Source organism: Mustela putorius, unplaced genomic scaffold (assembly GCF_011764305.1).
Source record: "Mustela putorius furo isolate JIRA1106 unplaced genomic scaffold, ASM1176430v1.1 tig00000376_pilon_pilon_pilon, whole genome shotgun sequence".
In the NCBI taxonomy this organism is placed as follows: Eukaryota; Metazoa; Chordata; class Mammalia; order Carnivora; family Mustelidae; genus Mustela; species Mustela putorius.
Window position 1 is genome coordinate 80,249 of NW_025421365.1, and position 16,900 is coordinate 97,148.

The window sequence follows — 16,900 nt, forward strand, 5'->3', positions numbered from 1 at the left end:
CTGCTGCTTCTTGGCTGAGCTAGTCTGCTCAGCACGGTGGAAGATACCCACATGGAGCGAAATTCTCTTTGCCCTAGCATCCCCTCTGCCTGAGAGAGAAACGTGGTTGCACATCTGAAAGGACCTTAAGGAAGGGGACACTTCTGTCACCGCGCTCGCATGGAGCACGTCAGGGGAAGGCGCAGCACGCCGCCCCAGGAGAAGAGAAGGAGCCATTGGCCTCGTGGTCGGTAAAAAGTAGGGAAGCAGGTGAGCCTGCCCTGGCAGGAAAAGCGGCCTGTGACAATACAAGAGCACCCGCTCCCAGTGCAGAGAGACGGAAGCCTGGCTGCTAAGGAGACAGGAGGGGATGTGTAGGGCAGGGCGCATGCTCCCCTCTTAAGAAGGAGTCTGGGAAGAAAGCATGCCTGTCCTAAGCCTCTAGGCCCAAGGAGACAGAAGATCCTTGGCCACCTGTCCCTGGGGCAGACATGCGCTAGCCACCACGAGCCTACGCTGAAATCGCAGACACAGCTATCTGAAATAACGGGGAGTCAGATGCCGTCTTCCTCCAGGATGTGGAAGCTTGGAGGAGGCACGGGGTTTAAGGGGAATGAGTGGTGACAGTCCCCCAAAGTTCCCTATTCCGTGCACGGGTGGTGTGCAGGGATCCTGTCACCTCTCCTTTCCTGTGGGGAAAGCACTGGCCTAGCCTGCGACGCCGCCTGAGCGCCAGAGTAAAAGGCCAAGCGATGCCTACACTGGGAGATGGTAGTGTGCATAGGGTGCCATCCTAGGCTATGCACGCTACTGCAGGGTTCCGGCTGTGTCTGCGTAGTTCGGCCTGGCAGGGTGAACCCAGGGTGCGAACATGGAGCCAGGGAAAACAAGGCCCAAGAGGCTCGAGCTCTCCCGCAGCTCTTCTTCCCTGACGCGAACCAAGCCTTGCTGAGGAAGCAGGGGCGAAGTGCGGTTCGCTCCAAGCCCAAAGCTTCTGTGAAATCACAACATTTGCTGAGAAACCAGAGTCGGTACTGAGGGCTGATGCTGCTGGTTGCCTGAGCCCAGTCTCACAGTGGGAGAAACCCGCATACAGCGAAGGGCTCTTTGCCCGGGCATCTCCTCTGGGAAAGCACAGCATTCGTTGGGAAATCAGAGTTGGTTTTGGGGATGCTGCGGCTTCTTGCCTGAACTAGTGTGCGCAGCACGGTGGAAGATACCCGCATGGAGCGAAATTCTCTGTGCCCTAGCATCCCCTCTGCCTGAGAGAGAAACGTGGTTGCACATCTGAAAGGACCTTCAGGAACGGGACACGTCTGTCACCACGCTCCCATGGAGCACGTCTGGGGAAGGCGCAGCACGCCGCCCCAGGAGAAGAGAAGGAGCCATTGGCCTCGTGGTCGGTAAACAGTAGGGAAGCAGGTGAGCCTGCCCTGGCAGGAACAGCAGCCTGTGACAATACATGTGCACCCACTCCCTGTGCAGAGAGACGGAAGCCTGGCTGCTAAGGAGACAGAGGGGATGAGTAGGGCAGGGCGCATGCTCCACTCTTAAGAAGGAGCCTGGGCAGAAAGCATGCCTGTCCTGAGCCTCTAGGCCCAAGGGCACAGCATCTCTTGGCCACCTATCCCAAGGGCAGACTTGGGCTTGCCACCAGGTGCTATACCCTGAACTCGCAGAAACAACCCCATGGAGAAACGGGCAGTCAGATGCCGTCTTCCACCAAGATGTGGCAGCGATGTGGGTGGCAGGGGGTGTGCCGGGGAAGGAGTGGAGAAAGTCCCCCACAGTTCCCCATCCCAGTGCACGGGCCGTGTGCAGGGATCCTGTCGCCTCCTCTCTCCTGTGGTGAAGGCACTGGCCGAGACCCCGAGTCTGCCTGAGCGCCGGAGCAAAAGACAAAGCCTTACCTACCCCAGGAGATGGTAATAGGCATAGAGTGCCATGCTAGGCCACGCACGCTGCTGCAGGCTTGTGACTGTGTCTGCTAAGTTCGGCTTAGCAAGGTGAACCCCGGGCGTGAACTTGGAGCCTGGGAAAGCAAGGCCCAAGAGGCACCAGCTCTCCCGTGGCTCTTCTTCCCTGCCGCGGCAGAGCGAACGACCAAAGCCTTGCTGAGGAAGCAGCCGCGAAGAACGGTTTGCGCCTCTGCGAAAGCATAGCAGTCGCTGGGAAATCAGAGTCGGTTCTGTGGGCTGCTGTTCCTGCTTGCCTTAGCCTAGTATTCGCAGCACAATGGGAGAAACCCGCATAGAGCGAAAGCCTCTTTGCGCGGGCATCCCCTCTGGGAAACCACAGCACTCTTTGGGAATTCAGAGGCGGGTCTGCGGGATGCTCCTGTTTGCCTGAGCTGGTCTCCACAGCACGGTGTAATAAACCCACATGGAGCGAAATCCTCTTTCCCTGGGCATCCCCTCTGCCTGAGAGAGTGCGAGGTTGCGCCTGTGGAAAGAGCCTTAAGGAAAGGGACACGTCTTTCACTGCGCTCCCCAGGAGCATGTCTGTGGAAGGTGCAGCACGCTGCCCGGGAAGAAGAGCAGGAGCCGTTGGCCTTCTGGTCTGGAAACGGTTGCGAAGCAGGAGAGCCGGCCCTGGCAGGCACAGCGGCCGGTGTCAATACAAGTGTCACCCGCTCCCTGTGCAGACAGACGGAAGCCTGGCTGCTAAGGGGACAGGAGGGGAGGAGTAGGGCAGGGCGCGTGCTCCACTCTTAGGAAGGAGTCTGGGCAGAAAGTATGCCTGTCCTGAGCCTCTGGGCCCAAGGAGACAGTAGCTTTGGCCACCTGTCTCTGGTGGAGACGGGCTTGCCACCAGGCGCCTACCCTCACCTGGTAGAAACAGCTCCCTGAAAGAACTGGCAGCCATTTCCATCTTCCTCCCGGAGGTAGAAGCGTTCGCAAGGCACGGGATATTGTAGTGTAGAAAGGACAAAATATCATATTACAAAATATCCCATTCCTATCCTTTTGTATACCCAGAACAATAAGTTAATATATGTGCTGCCAAAGGAGCACAACAGAGCAATAAGTTAAATGAAGATTGTACTGGGAATATAAAACAATTATTCCATAAAATGAGTGGGTTTTGAATGGGACATGAAGGGCGGACTTGTGAGTTTGGAAAAAATATATATATAAAGACTTAATGAAGGTTTAATTAAAGCATAACAACTATTCTGTATTCCTGAAATATATTAAAATGATGATATGGAAATACCTCACAGAGTAACATCAAAGCACCTCTATTAATCCTTTCTACTAACAGCTGTTCCTCTTTGTTTCACTTTACATAACATGTGATGGATTGACATTTGTAGAAATAAGGAGGAAACATGGAAGAAAGTGAACAATTAGAAAGGATCAAAATACAGCAATAAACCAGGTAAATAACCAGTGAATATTATTATTGTAAATATATGCACATTTATAAACTGAGAATTTTCAGGATGACAGCCAATGTAGAAAATCGAGATGGTGTTATAGAAAATTCCATAAAACCCTTTGCATTAGTTTAACAGCCTGGTATAATATTTAGAAACCAGACTGTGTAATTTCTTTGAGCAGTTAAGCATAGAAAAACATGGCTGAAATAATGACAAACACTTAACATTTACTTAAATTTTTGTTTATTTTTATCCTTTAATGCCCATATTGTGTTCATAATGTCCTAAGTATTTGTGGTCGTTAGAGCAAAGTAAATTTGAAAATTTCCATGGAGAGGGGAAATGGTATCTGTTTGTAAAACAAAACAAAACAAAAACACAGGGCACCTTTCCTATGGTTGTGAGCTGCCCTTCCCTTACTGCTCAATGCATTTTCATTAACACCCACCTCACAGTCCATAGGCAGCCATCTGTGTTCCCGTCTTGAAGAAATTTTATCCTACAAGTCTTTCCTCATGACACTGTTGCCTATTACATAAATCAAACAGACATTCAACCTCTTGGAATGGAATCAGAAACCCACAAAGCTGACTGCTGTCAGGACTCATAAGGAAGGCAATTAATAAATTTATTATTTAGGAGAGGAGTTGTTTGCTTTCCAAAAATCCATGCAAAATTGGAATGTTATCCAGAGTGTATATCAAACTAACTAAGCTAAAGGTGTCTTTTTATCTCAGGTTCACCCATTTGACAATCATTATATTTTCTCCTTTATCTCTGGTTTGGTCAGCTATGCTAGTGTCAGAACACTTAATTCATTCAGTCAATCAACAAAGACCTATTTAGTACTAATTTTTTGTGGGTGGGATGAATAAGACAAATATCTGCCACAATGGAGCATATGATCTAGAGTTAAAAATTCATATTTGAATTACTTACATACCACCACATACATGAATTACATACTTACCACCACAAATGTAAACAACACTTATTAAATTGATGATGTTAAGGAGAAGACCTTAATATTAAAAGCAATAAAATTGATATGTCTCTTAGTAGAAATAAAAAATAGTCGTATATTAACTAAAGTAAAATTTAGGGCTCCCTGGGCGACTCAATCGGTTAAGCAGCTGCCTTTTGCTCAGGTCATGATCCCAGGGTCCTGGGATTAAGACCTGCATCGGGCTCACTGCTGGGTAATAAGCCTGCCTCTTGATCTTCCTCTGCCTGCCACTCTGCCAACTTGAGCTCTCTCTCTCTCTCTGTCAAATAAACAAATAAAATCTTTTAAAAAAAAGATAAATATAAAGTAACACTTACTGGAGATTTGGGGATGGTGATGTCATCAAGATGGCAACATGGATGCATGGATGGCTCCTTATTTATTGCAAAAGGTAAATGTATAGTCAAAACCAGATTCTCTAATATTGTAATGGTGATATATAAATCATTTACTAGTCTAGTTTAAAAGTTGAAAAAACAAGCCTATTAAAAATAACTATAACTGAAATCATTTGTTATTGAAAGTACAATATAAAAATGATCTAAAATGTAAAAACATCAATAACCTATTGTTATAGGAGAAGTATAATTTTTCTGTACACTATTGAAGTTCAGTTGTTTCAACATAAAATGGAATGTTATAACTAACGTATTTTATATAAGCTTAATGGTAAATATAAAAAATATGTAGTAGATACACAAAAGATTTTGATAAAGAAGTTAAAACATACTGCCACAAAAAGTCATCAGATTACAAACAAAGAGAACAAGACAGGAAATAAAGAGCAGAGCATCTACAAAAGAGAAACAAAACAGATAAACACTGGGGAAAGAAAAAAAAATTTTTTAAAAGGAGGGGAAGGCAAACCATAATACACTTAACTATAAGTAACTAACTGTTTCTGGAGGGGAGATGGGCAGGGGAATGGGCTGTCAGTAATAATTATTAGGAGGTCACTTGTGATGAGCATTGACTGTTATATGTAAATGGTGAATTACTAAATTCTACTCCTGAAACTAATATTACACTATATATTAACTAAAATTTAAATAAATCATGAAATATAAAAAGAATGAAAGGCAATAGTTAAGTCCTTACCTATCCATAATTACTTTAACTGTAAGTGAATGGAATCATCAGTTGGAAGACATAGGCTAGAATAGATTAAAAAAACAAACAAAAAACACAAGATCCAACAATATGTTGCCTATAAAAGAATCACTTTAGCTTTAAGGACACACATGGGCAGAGAGTAAAGGGATGGAAAAAGATATTCCAAGCTAATGATAACAAAAGAAAACAAGGGTGGCAATAACTATAACAGACAAAATAGGGTTTATATAAGCTAAAAATCACCACAGGAGTCAAAGAAGGTCATTATACAATAAGAAAAGTGTCATCAATTCATCAATACAGTAATTGTAAATATCATGTACCTAATATTGAGCCACATAAATATATAAAACAAATACTAACAAAACAAAAAGGAGAAATAAATAGCAATACAATAATATCTGGGGACAATAATACCCCACTCTTACCTATGGATAGATCATCCAGACAGAAAATCAATAAGAAAATAGTGAATTTAAACACTATGCCTGGACAACTGGGTGGCTCAGTCAGTTAAGCCTTTGCCTTTGGCTCAGGTCGTGATCCCAGGGTCCTGAGATAGAGTCCCACATTGGGCTCCCTGCTCAGGAGGGTGTCTTCTCACTCTGTCTCTGTGCTTGCCCCTTGCTCATTCTCTCTGCCCTTCTCTCTCTCAAACAAACAAACAAAACAAACGAACAAACAAACAAGAACTATGTCAAATGAACCTAACATATTTACAGGATATTCCATCCAATAGTATCATAATAAATATTCTTCTCAAACACACGTGGAAAATTTTCTAGGATAGATCACATTTTAAACCACCACAAAACAAGAGTCCCCCCCAAAATCAATAATATAGAAAGCATATCGAGTATATTTCCAGCCAAAATAATATGAAACTAGAAATCAATACAGAAGGAAATTTGGAAAATTTACAAAACACAGACATACACATTTTTAAACAAACAAAAAATAAAAAAAGAAGACAAAGTGGGAATAAAAAATACATCTTGAGGAAAATAAAAAAATATATACCAAAACATTATGAGAAGCAGCAAAGCAGTTATAAAAGGAAATTTTATAGCTATAAATGTATATAAAAAAGATTTCAAATAAAGAACTTAATATAACAGCTCAAAAAAACTACAAAAAGAACAAAGTAAACTTAAAAGTAGCAAAAGGAAGGAAAAAATAAAAATTAGGGCAAATATAAATGAAATATAGAATTAAAAAACTAGAAAGTTGGGCGCCTGGGTGGCTCAGTTGGCTGGACGACTGCCTTCAGCTCAGGTCATGATCCTGGAGTCCCAGGATCAAGTCCCACATCGGGCTCCCAGCTCCATGGGGAGTCTGCTTCTCTCTCTGACCTTCTCCTCGTTCATGCTCTCTCTCACTATCTCTCTCTCAAATAAATAAATAAAATCTTAAAAAAAAAAAAAAAAAAAAAAAACTAGAAAGTTTTTTTAAATGGTAAATAAAATTAAACTTGGTAATGGTAAATAAAAAAAAAGACAGCAACACTAACTCAGAAAAAGAGAGAAAACTCAATAAAATCAGAAATGAAAAAGGAAACATTATAACAGATACCATAGAAATATAAAGGATAAAAGACAGTTAAATGCCAGCGAATCAAAAGCCTAGAGGAAATGGACAAATTCCTAGGCACATACAACCTATCAAGACTGAATCATAAGGACATAAAAAATGTGAACAGACCAATAAGGGGTAAGGAGATTGAATCCGTAATAAAAACCTTCTAACAAATAAAAGTCCAGAATCAGATGATTTCCACAGTGAATTCTACCAAACATTTTAAGGCAAAATAATACAAATACTTTGAAAACCCTTCCCAAAAAGTTGAAGAGGTTGATACTCTGAGGCACATTTTACAAGCCAGCATTATCTTGATATCAAAACCAGACAGGAGCACTACAAAAGCAAAACAAAACAAAACAAAAACAAACAAACAAACAAAAAAACAAAGCAGCAACAAAAAGAACTACTGGATAATATTCCTGATAAATAAAAATGTAAAAATTCTCTACAAAATGCTACAAAACTGAATTCACCAGCACATATCAGTAAATGTGATGCATTATATTAATAGAATGATCAATAAAACCTCATATGATCAACTCAATATATGCAGAAAAGGCATTTGACAAAATTCAACACCCTTTCATAATAAAAATACTCACCAAACTGGGTACAGAAAGAATACACATCAACATAATAAAAACCACATATTCCGTGGAAGGATTCAAGATGGCGGAGAAGTAGCAGGCTGAAACGACATCAGGTAGCAGAAGATCAGCTAGATAGCTTATCTAACCATTGCAAACACCTACAAATCCAATGGGAGATCAAAGAGAAGGAGAACAACAATTCTAGAAACAGAAAATTGATCACTTTCTGAAAGGTAGAACTGGTAGAAAAGTGAACCCGAAGAACAGGAAGGTAGACCGTGGGGGGGCGGGGCAGCTCCCGGCAAGCGGTGGAGCAACAGAGCACAAAATCAGGACTCTTTAAAAGTTTGATCCACTGAGGGATATCACCCCAGAGGCTAAACCAGAGTGAAGCCAAGAGGGGTCAGCATAGTCCGAGGTCCCTCAGGGTCACAGTAGGACCAGGGGTATCTGAGTGTCACAGAACTCACAGGTATTAGAGTGGGGAAGCTGGCTACAGAGACAAAGCTGAGGAGTGAGCTCTCAACCCAGGTTTACTTTGAACCAGGCATAGGCAGGATGAGCTTGGAGCACGGCCAAGGGCCAGGGAGACGGGAGTAATTGAGCTCTTTTCTCCAAGCATGGCCAGAGGCCAGGGAGATGAGAATGACCAAGGACTTTTCTCCAAGTACGAGTGACAGAGCATTTTTCTCCAAGCATGGCCAGAGGCCAGGAAGATGGGAGTGATTAAGCACTTTTCTCTAAGTGTGCACTGAGGAGCGGGGCCCTGAGCTCTCCACTCCTCTGGGCAGGATTGTGAGACCGCCATTATCATTCCATCATCCAGAACTCTACGGAAAGCCTTCAGGGAACAAAAGCTCCAGGATTACTTGGCCTTACCCCAGGTAAGGGCAGGACAAATCCATCTCGGGCAAAGACACTTGAGAATCAATACAACAGGCCCCTTCCCCAGAAGACCAACAAGAAACCCAGCCAAGATCAACTTCACTTAGTAAGGAGAACAGTGGAATTCCAGAGGAGGAGAATGCAAAACAAGGAGTTCGTGGCTTTCTCCCAATGATTCATTAGTCTTGCAGTTATATTTTTTTCTTCTGCTAATTTTTTTAACTTTTACCCTTTCCTCTTTTAATGATTTTTTAAACTAGTTTATTTTTAAAATACCTTACAAAAAATAATAATCTATTTTGAACCTTCATTATTATAGTCATAATTTATCCTCCATTGTCCCTAACTATATATTTTTTTACACATAGGGTTTTTTCTTCTAAAAAATTTGGGGTATAACTTCTCCTAATAGAACAAAGTATACCCTAAATCTAGCTCCAAGATTGTTCTAGAGTCCAGCCTGAGCAAATTCTCTCCAGTTTATTTTTCTTTATTGTCCCAACCAACTTGCTCTATCAACTTATATTTAGAAATTAAATTTTTTTCTCATTTTTTTAAGATTTTATTTATTTATCAGAGAGGGGGGGATAGAGTGAGCACAGGCAGACAGGAAGGCAGGCAGAGGCAGAGGGAGAAGCAGGCTCCCTGCCGAGAAAGGAGCCCGGTGTGGGACTCGATCCCAGGACGCTGAGATCATGACCTGAGCTGAAGGTAGCTGCTTTAACCAACTGAGCCACCCAGGCATCCCTTTTTTTCTCATTTTTATAGGTTTATTCGATCCCTTCATTGTGCCTACCTTATATGTTTTTCATCCTTTAAAATCTTGGTAGGTAGTTTCTTCTAAGAGACCCCAAATACTCCCAAAATTAAGTGAGTGACCCTGTTCTAGTCACAAGTCTAGTATATATATATATATTTTTTTTTTTTAATATTTTTTCCTTGTTTTCATTTTTTTTAAACCCTTTTTCCCCCCCCCCTTGAAACTTCTTTTTTATCCCCTTTTGTTCTCCCACAACTTGGGTCTCTTTTGATTTGGTTGAAGCACATTTTCCTGGGGTGTTTACCATTCTTTTAGCATTTTATTTGCTCCTTTATGTATTCTTATCTTCTCAAAATAACAAGGTGGAAAAACTCACCACAAGAAAAAGAACAAGAGGCAGTACCAAAGGCTAGGGACCTAATCAAAACAGACATTGGTAATATGACAGAACTAGAGTTTAGAATGACAACTCTCAAGGTTCTAGATGGGCTCAAAAAAGGCATGGAAGTTATTAGAGAAACCCTCTCCAGAGAGATAAAAGCCCTTTCTGGAGAAATAAAAGAACTAAAATCTAACCAAGTTGAAATCAAAAGAGCTATTAATGAGGTGCAATAAAAAATGGAAGTTCTTACTGCTAGGATAAATGAGGTAAAAGAATTAGTGATATAGAAGACCAAATGATGGAGAATAAAGAAGCTGAGCAAAAGAGAGACAAACAAATACTGGACCACGAGGAGAGAATTTGAGAGATAAGTGAAACCATAAGACGACACAACATTAGAATAATTGGGATCCCAGAAGAAGAAGAAAGAGAGAGGGGAGCAGAAGGTATATTGGAGAGAATTTTTGTAGAGAATTTCCTTAATATGGCAAAGGGAACAAACATCAAAATCCAGGAGATGCAAAGAATGAACCTCAAAATCAATAAAAATAGGTCCACACCCTGTAACCTGATAGTAAAATTTACAGCGGTTAACAACAAAGAGAAAATCCTGAAAGCAGTTTGGGAAAAGAAGTCTGTATTGTACAACAGTAAAAACATTTGGTTGGCAGCAGACTTATCCACAGAGACCTGGCAGGCCAGAAAGAACTGGCATGATATATTCAGTGTTAAATGAGGAAAACATGCAGCCAAGAATACTATATCCAGCTAGGCTATCATTGAAAATAGAAGGAGAGATTAAAAAGCTACCAGGACAAACAAAAGCTGAAAGAATTTGCAAACACCAAACCAACTCTCCAGGAAATATTGAAAGGGGTCCTCTAAGCAAAGAGGGAGCCTAAAAGTAGTAGATCAGAAAGGAACAGAAACAATATACAGTAACAGTCACATTATAGGCAATACAATGCCACTAAATTCATATCTCTCAATAGTTACCCTGAATGTAAATGGCCTAAATGCACCAATCAAAAGACACAGGGTATCAGAATGGATAAAAAGCAAAAACCCGTCAATATGCTGTCCAAGAAACTCATCATAGACCCGAAGACACCTCCAGATTTAAAGAGAGGGGGTGGAAAACAATTTACCATGCTAGCGGACATCAGAAGAAAGCTGGGGTGGCAATCCTTATATCAGATCAATTAGATTTTAAGCCAAAGACTATAATAAAAGATGATGAAGAACACTATATCATACTCAAAGGGTCTGTCCAACAAGAAGACCTAACAATTTTAAATATCTATGTCCTTAACAGGGGAGCAACCAACTATATAAACCAATTAATAACAAAATCAAAGAAACACATCGAAAATAATAAAATAATAGTAGGGGAATTTAACACTCCCCTCATTGAAATGGACAGATCATCCAAGCAACAGATCCACAAGGAAAAAGGCCTTAAATGACACACTGGACAAGATGGACATCACAGGTATATTCAACACATTCCATCCCAAAATAACAGAATACACATTCTTCTCTAGTGCACATGGAACATTCTCCAGAATAGACCACATCCTGGGTCATAAATCATATCTCAACCATTATCAAAAGATTGGGATCATCCCCTGCATATTCTCAGACCACAATGCTCTGAAACTAGAACTCAATCACAAGAGGAAATTTGGAAAGAACACAAATATATGGAGACTAAACAGCATCCTTCTAAAAAATGAATTGGTCAACCAGGAAATTAAAGAAGAATTGAAAAAATTCATGGAAACAAATGATAATGAAAACAAAAGTGTTCAAAATCTGTGGGATACAGCAAAGGCAGTACTGAGAGGAAAATATAAAGCTGTACGAGCCTTTCTCAAGAAACAAGAAAGATCTCAAATACACAACATAAACCTACACCTAAAGGAATCGGAGAAAGAACAACAAAGAATGCCTAAACCCAGCAGGAGAAGAGGAATAATAAAGATCAGAGCAGACATCAATGAAATAGAAACAACAAAAAAAAAAACACAAAAAACCAAAACCAAAAAAAGAAAAAAAAACCAATAGAACAAATCAACGAAACTAGGAGCTGGTTCTTTGAAAGAATTAATAAGATTGATAAAGAAAGAGAAAGGACCCAAATAAATAAAATCATGAATGAAAGAGGAGAGATCACAGCCAACACCAAAGAAATACAAACAATTATAAGAACATACTATGAGGAACTCTACGCCAACAAATTCAACAATCTGGAAGAAATGGATACATTCCTAGAGACATATAAACTACCACAACTGAACCAGGAAGAAATAGAAAACCTGAACAGAACCATAAACGGTATGGAGATTGAAACAATCATCAAAAATCTCCAGGGGCGCCTGGGTGGCTCAGTGGATTAAGCTGCTGCCTTTGGATCGGGGTCATGATCTCAGGGTCCTGGGATCGAGTCCCGCATCAGGCTCTCTGCTCAGCAGGGAGCCTGCTTCCCTCTCTCTCTCTCTCTGGCTGCCTCTCTGTCTACTTGTGATTTCTCTCTGTCAAATAAATAAATCTTTAAAAAAAAAATCTCCAAACAAACAAAAGCCCCGGACCAGATGGCTTCCCAGGGGAATTCTACCAATCATTTAAAGAAGAATTAATTCCTATTCTCACGATACTGTTCCAAAAAAATAGAAAAGGAAGGAAAACTTCCAAACTCTTTTTTTTTCTGAGGCCAGCATCACCTTGATCCCAAAACCAGACAAGGATCCCATCAAAAAAGAGAACTACAGACCAATATCCTTGATGAACACAGATGCGAAAATTCTCACCAAAATACTAGCCAATAGGATTCAACAGTACATTAAAAGGATTATTCACCACGACCAACTGGGATTTATTCCAGGGCTACAAGGTTGGTTCAACATCTGCAAATCAATCAATGTGATACAACACATTAATAAAAGAAAGAACAAGGACCATATGATACTCTCCATAGATGCTGAAAAAGCATTTGGCAAAGTGCAATATCCCTTCCTGATTAAAACTCTTCAAAGTGTAGGGATAGAGGGCACATATTATCAATATTATCAAAGCCATCTATGAAAAACCCACTGCAAATATCATTCTCAATGGAGAAAAACTGAATGCTTTTCCGCTGAGGTCAGGAACACGGCAGGGATGTCCGTTATCACCACTGCTATTCAACATCGTAATAGAAGTCCTAGCCTCAGCAATCAGACAACAAAAAGAAATTAAGGGCATCCAAATTTTGCCAAATTGGCAAAAGAGAAGTCAAACTATCCCTGTTTGCAGACGATATGACACTGTATGTGGAAAACTTAAAGGACTCCACTCCAAATCTGCTATAACTTGTATAGGAATTCTGTAAAGTGTCAGGATATAAAATCAATGCACAGAAATTGGTTGCATTTTTTTTATACCAACAAGACTGAAGAAATAGAAATTAAGGAGTGAATCCCATTTACACTTGCACCCAAAACCCTAAGATACCTAGGAATAAACCTAACCAAAGAGACAAAGAATCTATACTCAGAAAACTCTAAAGTACTCATGAAAGAAATTGAAGAAGACACAAAGAAATGGAAAAATGTTCCATGCTCCTGTATTGGAAGAACAAATATTGTGAAAATGTCTATGCTACCTAAAGCAATCTACACATTTAATGCAATCCCTATCAAAATCCCATACATTTTTTTCAAAGAAATGGGAAAAATCATCCTAAAATATATATGGAACCACAAAATACTTCGAATAGCTAGAGGAATATTGAAAAAGAAAGCCAAATTTGTTGGCATCACAATTCCAGACTTCAAGCTCTATTACAAAGTTGTCATCATCAAGATAGTAGGGAACTGTCCCCAAAACAGACATAGATCAATGGAACAGAATAGAGAGCCCAGAAATACACCCTCAACTCTATGGTCAACTAATCTTCAACAAAGAAGGAAGGATGTCCTATGGAAAAGAGACAGCCTCTTCAACAAATGGTGTTGGGAAAATTGAACAGCCACATGCAGAAAAATGAAGTTGGACCATTTCCTTACACCATACATGAAAATAGACTGGAAATGGATGAAGAAGCATAATGTGAGAAAGGAATCCATCAAAATCCTTGAGGAGAGAACAGGTAGCAACCTCTTTAACCTCAGCAGCAGCAACTTCTTCCTAGGAACATCGCCAAAGGCAAGGGAAGCAAGGGAAAGAATGAACTATTGGGATTTCATCAGATCAAAAAGCTTTTGTTTGCAGAGCAAAGGAAACAGTTAACAAAGCCAAAAGATGACTGTCAGAAGTTATCTGGGAGAAGATATTTCCAAATGACATACCAGATAAAGGGCCAGTATCTATCCAAAATCTATAAAGAGCTTATCAAACTCAACACCCTAAGAACAAATAATCCAATGAAGAAATGGGCAGAGGACATGACCAGACATTTCTGCAAAGAATACATCCAAATGGCCAACAGACACATGAAAAAAATGCTCCACATCACTCGGCATCAGGAAAATACAAATCAAAAACCAGAATGAGATACCACCTCATCACCTTTCAGAATGGGCTAAAATGAACAAGTCAGTCAATGACAGATGCTGGCGAGGATGTGGAGAAAGGGCAAACCCTCCTACACTGTACGTGGGAATGCAAGCTGGTGCAACCACTCTGGAAAACAGCGTGGAGGTGCCCTCAAAAAGCTGAAAATAGAACTAGCCTATGACCCAATGATTGTAGTACTGGGTATATACCCTAAAGATACAAACGTGGCATTCTGAAGGGGCACATGCACCCAAATGTTTTTATAGCAGCAGTGTCCACAATAGTTAAACTATGGAAAGAACCTAAATGTCCTTCAACAGATGAATCAATAAATAAGATGTGGTATATATGTACAATGGGATACTATGCAGCCATCAAAAGAGAATGAAATCCTGCTATTTGTGATGACGTGGATGGAACTAGAGGGTATTATGCTTGGCGAAATAAATCAATCTGAGAAAGACAAAACATATCATATGATCTCCCTGATATGATGAAGTGGAGATGCAACATAGGCGGTTTCGGGCATACGAAAAGAAAAATAAAAGAAGATGGGATTGGGAGGGAGACAAACCATAAAAGACTGAATCTCACAAAACAGACTGAGGGTTGCTGGGGGGAGGTGTGTTGGGAGAGGATGGTGGGGGTATGGACATTGAGGAGGGCAGGTGCTATGGTGAGTGATGGTGAGTGCTGTGAAATGGGTAAACCTGGTGATTCACAGACCTGTGCCCCTAGGGATAAAAACACATTATATGTTTATAAAAATTTTTAAAAAATAGTTTTAAAAATCCATTAAAGAAAAAGCACATTGCAAGCCCAGAGCTAATCTCATATTCAATCAAAAAAATTTGAAAATTTTCCCCTTAAAAATCAGAACAAAGACAAGGGTGTCCACTTTCACTACTCTCATTTGACAGAGTACTGGATGTCCTAGCCAGAGAAACAAGGAACACAAAGAAATAAAAGACTCCAAAAAAAAAGGAAGAAGTAAACTTTTCTTTTTTTGGATAACATGAACTTACATGTAAAAAAATCCTAAAAACTTCACAAAAAATTTTGAATAAACAAATTTAGTGAAGCTGCCAAATACAAGATAAATATATAAAAGACAAGAATTTTGTTTCGTTTTTTTTTAATATGGAATGCTTCCTAGTTTTTCATGTCATCCTTGTTCAGTGATCAAGCTAATCTTCTCTGCATCATTCGAATTTTAGTATATGTGCTGCCAAAGTAAGCACAAGACAGGAGCATTTTAACACTCTAATGATGAACTATCTGAAAAAATAAAGAAAATAATCTAATTCACAATAGCATCAAAACTAATAAAATACTTAGGAAAAGATTTAACTAAGAAGATGAAAGATCTGTACCCCATAAACTATGACATTGATAAAGAAATTGAAGGATACATAAATGGAAAGATAGCTCATATTTATGAATGGTAAGAATTAACATTCTTAAAATGTCCATACTACCGAAAACCATCTATAAATTCAATTCCTATCAAATATCCAATGTTAGGGGTGCCTGGGTGGCTCAGTGGGTTAAGCCGCTGCCTTCGGCTCAGGTCATGATCCCAGGGTCCTGGGATTGAGCCCTGCATCAGGCTCTCTGCTCAGCAGGAAGCTGCTACCTCTTCTCTCTCTGCCTGCCTCTCTGCCTGCTTGTCATCTCTCTCTGTCAAATAAATAAATAAATAATCTTTTAAAAATCCAATATTATTTTTTTACAGAAGTAAGTAAAGAATCCTAAAATTTATATGAGACCATAAAAGACAACAAATAATTAAAGCAGTTCTGAGAAAGAATGAAGAAGTGAAATTGCACTTCTTGATTTGAAACAATACTACAAAGCCCTCATGCTCAAAACAAAAAAGTATACTGGTATAAAAACAGACCAATAAACAAGTAGAACAGATTTGAGAGTCCAGAAATAAATCCTTTCATACAGTCACCTAATATTTGACAGGGGCCAACATATATAATGGTTAAAGATAGTCTGTTCAGTAAATGATATTTAAAACTGAATAGTCACATAAACCAGCATGAAACTGGAACCTTATATCACTCATAAATCTTAACTTGAAATAGATTAAAGACTTAAATGTGATGCATGAAACTAAATTTCCTAAAGGAAAACATAGGAAAAAATTCTCCTTGACATTGGTCTTGCCAATAGTATTTTGGATACCAGAACAAAAAAACACAAGCAAAAAGAAGCAAAAAATAAATAAATGGTATTACATTAACTAAAGTTTCTGCATTGCCAAAAAAAAAAAAGAGAGAGAGAGAGAGAGAATGAAAACACAATCCACAGAATGGAAGAAAATACTTACAAATCTTATATCTCAAAAGAGGTTAATAACCAACAGATACAAATAGAAAAAAATATATCATTAAAAAAATAGCAAAAGGATCTCAATAGACTTTTTTTTCAAAAAAGTTATATAAATGACCAACAGGAGCATTAAAAAGTGCTCAATGTAAAAACTCAGGGCAAATTCATTATGTTGTTGTTTACCTCTGAAAAAACACAATATTACTACCTATTAGAATATACTACTACCAAACAATTTAAAACTAACAAATTTTGGTAAATATTGGGGAAAAATGGGGAACTTATGCACTGTGATAGGGATATAAATTTGTATGGAAGACAGTATGGAGATTATTCATATTATTAA

The 16,900-nt window shown here is 39.7% G+C and overlaps 1 non-coding gene across 1 annotated transcript; it reads right to left on the reverse strand.

The window, feature by feature from the left end:
• Positions 1-15,348: 15,348 nt before the first annotated feature.
• LOC123391854 lies at positions 15,349-15,455 on the reverse strand. Its single transcript, XR_006606552.1, has one exon. It is a non-coding gene; the product is annotated as a U6 spliceosomal RNA (small nuclear RNA).
• Between the last annotated feature and the right edge of the window lie 1,445 nt (positions 15,456-16,900).